At 36.9% G+C, this 7,626-nt stretch overlaps 1 non-coding gene across 1 annotated transcript; it reads left to right on the forward strand.

The window, feature by feature from the left end:
- Positions 1–983: 983 nt before the first annotated feature.
- On the forward strand, positions 984–1,091 carry LOC120873371. The gene has a single exon (XR_005723446.1). It is a non-coding gene; the product is annotated as a U6 spliceosomal RNA (small nuclear RNA).
- Positions 1,092–7,626: the final 6,535 nt, after the last annotated feature.

The raw sequence follows: 7,626 nt of genomic DNA on the forward strand, positions 1-7,626 counted from the left end.
TATTACATCTGAAAATTCCTCCCAACCCTAATATGATCAATCTCCCCTTCTCACTTCTAGCTTCAGGCAAAGTCTGGATCATGCTTGGCTTGGAATGCCACATTAAGAATGTCAAGTCTTCATCTTAGGAGAAATGGGAAGCCTTAAGTTTCACAAACAGGACAGAAATAATTGGATTTGTGTTTTTTAAAAGCATCATCTTGGTTGTGATATGGAGAAGTGATTGTCAGAAGAAAGAATGTAGGAAAAACAGGAAATCCTGCAGTAGACCAAATGAAAGATGATAGTAACTTGACTTAGGGTGGTAGTAATGGATACAGAGGGCTTCCCTGACAGCTCAGTTGGTAAAGAATCCACCTACAATGCAGGAGACCCTGGTTCAATTCCTGGGTCAGGAAGATCCGCTGGAGAAGGGAAAAGCTACCCACTCCAGTATTCTTGGGCTTCCCTTGTGGCTCAGCTGGTAAAGAATTCGCCTGCATTGCTAAAGACCTGGGTTCAGTCCCTGGATTGGGACAATCCCTTGGAGAAGGGAAAAGCTACCCACTCCAGTATTCTGGCCTGGAGAATTCCATGAACTAGGGAAAAGATACCCACTCCAGTATTCTGGCCTGCAGAGTTCCATGGACTGTACAGTCCATGGGGTTGCCAAGGGTCGGACATGTCTGAGCGACTTTGTCGTCCTCATTAGAATAGTGGTGAGGATCCCCGCCTGTCATGCAGGAGACCAGGGGTTAGATTCCCCGACAGTGAGGCAACAGGCCCTTGTGCTTGCTTTGGCAGCACATACATGACTTCCCTGGTGGCTTAGATGGTAAAATGTCTGTCTACAATGCAGGAGACCCAGGTTCAATCCCTGGGTTGGGAAGATCTCCTGGAGAAGGAAACGGCAACCCACTCCAGTATTCTTGCCTGGAATACCTGATGGACAGAGAAGCCTGGCAGGCTACAGTCCATGGGGTAGCAAAGAGTTGGACACAACTGAGCGACTTCACTTTCACTTTCATACTAAAATTGGAATGATACAGAGAAGATTAGCATGGCCCCTGCACAAGGATGACACGCATATCTGTGAAATAGTCCATATTTTTGGCACTTCCCTCATAGCTCAGTTGGTAAAGAATCCACCTGCAAGGCAGGAGATTCTGGTACAATTCCTTGGTCCCGACGATCTGCTGGAGAAGGGATAGACTGCCTACTTCAGTATTGATAGAAGTGGTTGAATTTAAGATATTTGTAAAGTTAACAGAACTTGATGAATTGAACATGGACTGGAGGTTCAAAAAAGGATTCTTATATTTCTTCAATTGGTTATATAGTGAAGCCATTTAGAAAAGGTAAGGAATGAAAGACAAAAGGAGAGGGAATTTGAAGATGACGAGTACAGTTTTGGACATGTTGCTTTGGGATTATGTTTAGAAATATCAAGCGGAACAGAAATCTTGACTACTGATAGAAATTTAAGAATAAAAGGCCAAAAAAAAAAAAAGAATTAAAGGCAGATAACTGAAGCCTGGGTAGGCATGAGATCTTCTAAGAGAAAGAACATTTTTCAATTAAAGTAAAAATTTAAAAAAGAGCAATTAATTTTAATGCCTTTTAGAGAAAAGGGCACATGTAATGTATCAAATTCTCATCAGCCTTCTGATGTCAAACACAATAATCATCATTTTAATGCATTATCCTAACAGACTATCATAATCACCTTATGGGGTAGGTACTATCATTATTCTCATGTTACATATGAAGAAGCTAAGGAGACCCTTTGTGACCCCATGGACTGTAGCCCACCAGGCTCTTCTGTCCATGGGATTTTCCAGGCAAGAAAACTGGAGTGGGTTGCCATTTCCTTCTCTAGGGGATCTTCTTGACCCAGGGATCGAACCCAGGTCTCCTGCTTTGGCAGACGGATTCTTTACCATTTGAGCCACCAAGGAAGCCCTTTAGAGAGAATAAGCATTGCATATTTATAGTAATAACGTAGGAACAAATGATGAAACTTTGAAACAAACTATGAGTAGAAAAAAGATTTCAAGAAAATCAAAAGAGTTTAGTGGTTTGTCCAATGACACAGAAATTAATCTCCTGCCCAGTTAGCTGAAATTGTTTCATGCTATACAAGTATCATCTGCAACAAGATGTTATCCAACATTAACTCTGTTTAAGAACTGGTTTCAGTTTGGCTCACAAGAAGGAATACTTTCTAGAAAGTCATCAGTGTCAATAGACAGTTTTCTTGGGTTATATGAAAATCTAACTCAGTTTACCAGACTCAACAAGGATGACAGTCAGAGAAGGAAAGTTTACTGAGTGATAAGAATTTATAAATAAAAAGGATCTAGGAAAGGCTTCTAAAGATAGATAGCCTTGGGTATTCTCTTAATCAAGAAATTTTGTTTTATGTCTAGTCTTTTTTATGCATGTGCTTTTATGTTTGCAATTGTTGATATGATGAGGTCCCCAGAAAGTTTTACAGTGAGTGGAGTCAAGTTAGGTAAAGACATGAGCTTTAAAGTCAAAGCTTCTTTAAACATCTTTATTCCTGGACCCTGCAAACAAGCTTAATAAGTTAGATTTTAAAATGAAAGTAATGAGCAAAATGGGCTTCCCCACAGCAATGCAGGAGACCTGGGTTTGATTCCTGGGTAGGGAAGATCCCCTGGAGGAGGAAATGGCAACCTACTCCAGTATTCTTGCCTAGAGAATCCCATGGACAGAGGAGCCTGGTGGGCTACAGTCCATGGTGTTGCAAAGAGTTGGACATGACTGAGTGACTATGCACTGAATAGAAAAAGTATTTCCACTATTAGCAATAAGAGTGCTTTGGAACCTAGTGGAATGGGGAGAATGCAATGTCTCTGAAGAGCAGGAATGCCAGTTCTCTGATCAGATATGAACTTTTAGTCTGTCATGGGAACACAACAAAGTGATCTTTCTTCCCTTACAGATGTTCATCTCTCAGTGACGACCCAAACAAACAATCTTGTCACTTCACTGAACTGCAGTGTAGCTTACAGTCTAAACCTCCATGTAATTTTACCTCCTGGATATAACATGAGATTTTTATTTTACTTTAGTCATTTGCAGTTGAAATGACTTGGGTGCCATATGGATGACTGGTACCTTACTAGAATGCCTAAAACATGCTGTGTCAGGCTAAGTTGGATTTTTAGGTTATAATATGCCTGACAAAAATAAAAGTGTTATTATATAATATTTAATATTCAAGATATTTAAGTCATTTCATAAACAGGTAGACATGACTGAAGCGACTGAGCACAAAAATACCCATCTGAACAACAGACACTGAGTCTTCAAGTCAGTCCCCAGATTAGAAATTCTTGGATAAGGTCCTTTAAACTTCTTTATGCCCAGACCCTGCATACAGGAAAAGCCAAGTGTAAGTTATCTTTTTTTATAATATTTGACTGTGTGGATCACAATATACTGTGGAAAATTCTGAAAGAGATGGGAATACCAGACCACCTGACCTGCCTCTTGAGAAACCTATATGCAGGTCAGGAAGCAACAGTTAGAACTGGACATGGAACAACAGACTGGTTCCAAATAGGAAAAGGAGTACATCAAGGCTGTATGTTGTCACCCTGCTTATTTAACTTACATGCAGAGTACATCATGAGAAACGCTGGGCTGGAGGAAGCACAAGCTGGAATCAAGATTGCCGGGAGAAATATCAATAACCTCAGATATGCAGATGACACCATCCTTATGGCAGAAAGTGAAGAGGAACTAAAAAGCTTCTTGATGAAAGTGAAAGAGGGAAGTGAAAAAGTTGGCTTAAAGCTCAACATTCAGGAAACTAAGATCATGGCATCTGGTCCCATCACTTCATGGGAAATAGATGAGAAAACAGTAGAAACAGTGTCAGACTTTATTTTTTTGACCTAACTCCAAACTCCAAAATCACTGCAGACTGTGATTGCAGCCATGAAATTAAAATACACTTACTCCTTGGAAGGAAAGTTATGACCAATCTAGACAGAATATTCAAAAGCAGAGACATTACTTTTCCAACAAAGGTCCATCTAGTCAAGGCTATGGTTTTTCCTGTGGTCATGTATGGATGTGAGAGTTGGACTGTGAAGAAGGCTGAGTGCCGAAGAATTGATGCTTTTGATCTGTGGTGTTGGAGAAGACTCTTGAGAGTCCCTTGGACTGCAAGGAGATCCAATCAGTCCATTCTAAAGGCGATCAGCCCTGGGTGTTCTTTGGAAGGACTGATGCTAAAGCTGAAATTCCAATACTTTGGCCACCTCATGCAAAGAGTTGACTCATTGTAAAGACCTTGATGCTGGGAGGGATTGGGGGCAGGAGGAGAAGGGGATGACAGAGGATGAGATGGCTGGATGGCATCACAGACTCGATGGATAAGAGTTTGAGTGAACTCTGGGAGTTGGTGATGGACAGGGAGGCCTGGCATGCTGCGATTCATGGGGTCGCAAAGAGTCGGACACGACTGAGCAACTGAACTGAACTGAACAAATAGATATTGCATAAAGATTAAACATGTAGGGCAATAATAGTAATTAGAGAGCACAGCTAAATTCAAATAATGATAACTAATTGTAAATACTTTCTTCTTGCTTGCTTATTGTGTGATTGATGAATATATATATTTCAGTTGTCGACTCTGACGTATAATTATTATTATTCCCATGTTTACAGTAGGGAAACTAAGGTTTATGGATGTTTACTCACCCTCACAAAGCCAGTAGGAAATCAAGTTGACCTAACTCCAAAGTCCAGTCTTTTAACTAATATGTTTTGCTGCTTCCTAACTATAACCCATAAATACTGACGATTTGTCAACTGTATCTCTACCATAGGTAGACATCTAAATGTCAACTGTTTACATAGATTCAGAATTCTTGTTGGAAAAACTGAGTTAATATTCTTTAGATAGACTATTCTTTTCTTGTAGCCTTATAGCATGGTGTCTTAAGAAAGGGGAAATGAAAATGTGAAATAAAGAAAAGAGAGAAGGAAAACGCCAAGGATTATAAGAGAAAACATATGATTTAGAGATCACATCCCTTTTGTGGACTAGGATAAAGTAATAAGAACAGTGATTAGAACAGTACGCAAAGAGGTTGCTTCAAAGCAAACTCAAAAGGAAAAGATTTTCATCTATAGGGGAGGAGAAGAAAGGAAAAAGGTTTATCAGAGAAGAGAATGTTACTTTAGGTTTAATTTCAGCTTTTTTTAAATTAAGAGGAGAAATAAATGCATTCCTGTTCCAGAAATTAAACACCAGTAATTTTTTTTCCTTTCCATATGTAGAAAAGAATATTGACACAACATGAAACATGGTGGAATAACCTTACAACACTATATTAAAAAATAACAATAAATGTCCCCTCTTAAAAATATGAGATGCTTGAATGCAATTGAGATTATTACTTTCTTAGAATTGCATGATTCATTGAAATTTAAAACAATATTTTAAAAGAAATGTATGTATTGTACTATTGGCATTAATTGCAATTTTCTAGTCTTTTGGGAAGAGTAGAGCTTTAGAAAGGTTAAATGCCATCTTTCTCCACTCCCTGAACCAGCTTCTCAAAACCCCCATTACCAAGTCAGGCTCTGAAACCAGGAAGAAAGACCTTTTGTTGCAACCTGCTGAAGAGCGCCCTCTAGTGGTATTTTGCAAATGAAATGTGCTTATATCATTTTTTTTCATGAATTGTACTGTTTATATTGGACTTTAGGTTTTCTTTGGAATGTGGGCCAGAAAAATAAGTGATGCTTTAGAACAATTTTCTGGCTTGTAATCCCAGATAACTGATACTATCATAATATATTAAGGAGTGAGAAGATTTTCTTTTTTTAACTTTTATGAAATGAGATATATCTATTTTAAAAATAACAGACTTTTAAAGAAAATAATTTGCAAAAATTTTTCATAGTACCAATAAAAAGAGGAGCTAGTTTTCTCAGACAGAAGTTAACAGTGACAATAATAGCTTCTCTCAACCTCTCAATCTCTGGAAACTTATCTACTTAGGCTGGTGGTATCCTAAAACTTAAAAGAAAAACATTTGTTTGTGTTTAACTTTTTATTTCTGATGATATATAGTAAAAATGTTCAATCAAAATCCAAAAGGGGAAACACAGAAAAACAAATTACCTGACTATGAGTATACTTTTAAATTCCAGGAAAAAGAAAGTATGAGATAGTCTAAAAGGCAGTATTAAATAATGGCAATATTTTCCTTTAAACAGTTTTGACACAAGCACAGAGAAATTTAAAGGAGTGAAGGAAATCATTTTTTTCATTTTCTAATACACACCAAGTAATCTGAACCATGAGTAATTTCATTAACTATCACTTTATCTTGGGCGTAATGTTTTCCATTTTTAAAAAGAACGTATGCACGATGAATTAAACCAGAGCATGAAGAACTAAAGGATTAATAAGCAGGTTAAACATGTACATGTGTGTGGTATGTCCATGTATGTATGCTTGTTTATGTACTGATGTCAATCTGTTTAATAAAGTGAGGGTCAATTAGACACCTGATCCAGGACATGGGTAAATGTAAGATCTCTGAAATTGCATTCTGGTGAATGAGGAATAAAAGAACACTGAGGGAAACATTCATAGATCTATTAGTTTTGTTTTCTTTTTAAATTTTGTTTCATTTTTTTTGGTGGGAGGAGGTATGTTATTCTGCATTGTTCACATTCAATAAGTTTAAATGTGCATGAAAAAAGGATTAAAGAAAATATGTTAAATAAACTTTAAAAATTGTGAATCACTATGTTCTACTCTGAAATCTATATACTATTGAGAATCAACTATACCTCAATAAAAAAATGTTAAATAATACCAATCCAAAAATATAAGTGGAAAAATAAAAGGTAATGTGTCTTAATATTTCTAGAATAGGACAAGGTTTAGAGATGAAATATTCTTAAAACACAGCCTTCAAATACTTGTGTTATCTAAATCTTTGAACAATGTCCAATCAGAAAAGAGTTTTAACAAAGAGATGACAGCATTAGACAGAGAAATGGGTATAAACAGACCATGACAGATTAAAAAACCTCTGGGTTCTGTTTCTGTTCTTGACCTACCATTGACCTTGGCAAAGTCAGTGATCACCACAGTGATTCAGCTTCTCCATCAAACAGAGGCAATAATTCTTGCCAGAAACCACACAGGAATGTTGATAATGGGAGGATTAGTGTGATAATGTATAGAACTTAAGGAATGTTACTGTGCTATGAGCACAGATATTTTGGAAAATATCTTGCTCTTTTGCTACTCCCACAAAAGTTTAAGAAGATAAAAGATTAAACATTAAGTTAAATTCTGCATAGCATCTTCATTTCCATTTATCTTGATCATTTCTTCAATGTGCCATTTTTATTACTTATTTGTTAATATTTTTATGCCTAGGAATTTCTAATTCATTTCTATCTTATTTGCCTTATTTTTAGTCTTCTATTTATAAAAAACAATGATTTATTCTTGTCTGAGTTTCTCCCTTCACTCATTGTGTTTATATGTTTTGTACTTGGCTCTTTTCTTTCTACTATCCATTCCTACATTATTCGATTATAATAAAAGCAACCTTAACAATGACCTAGCACTTAATA

The sequence above is a fragment of the Oryx dammah genome, unplaced genomic scaffold (assembly GCF_014754425.2).
Source record: "Oryx dammah isolate SB20612 unplaced genomic scaffold, SCBI_Odam_1.1 HiC_scaffold_13, whole genome shotgun sequence".
Lineage (NCBI taxonomy): Eukaryota > Metazoa > Chordata > Mammalia > Artiodactyla > Bovidae > Oryx > Oryx dammah.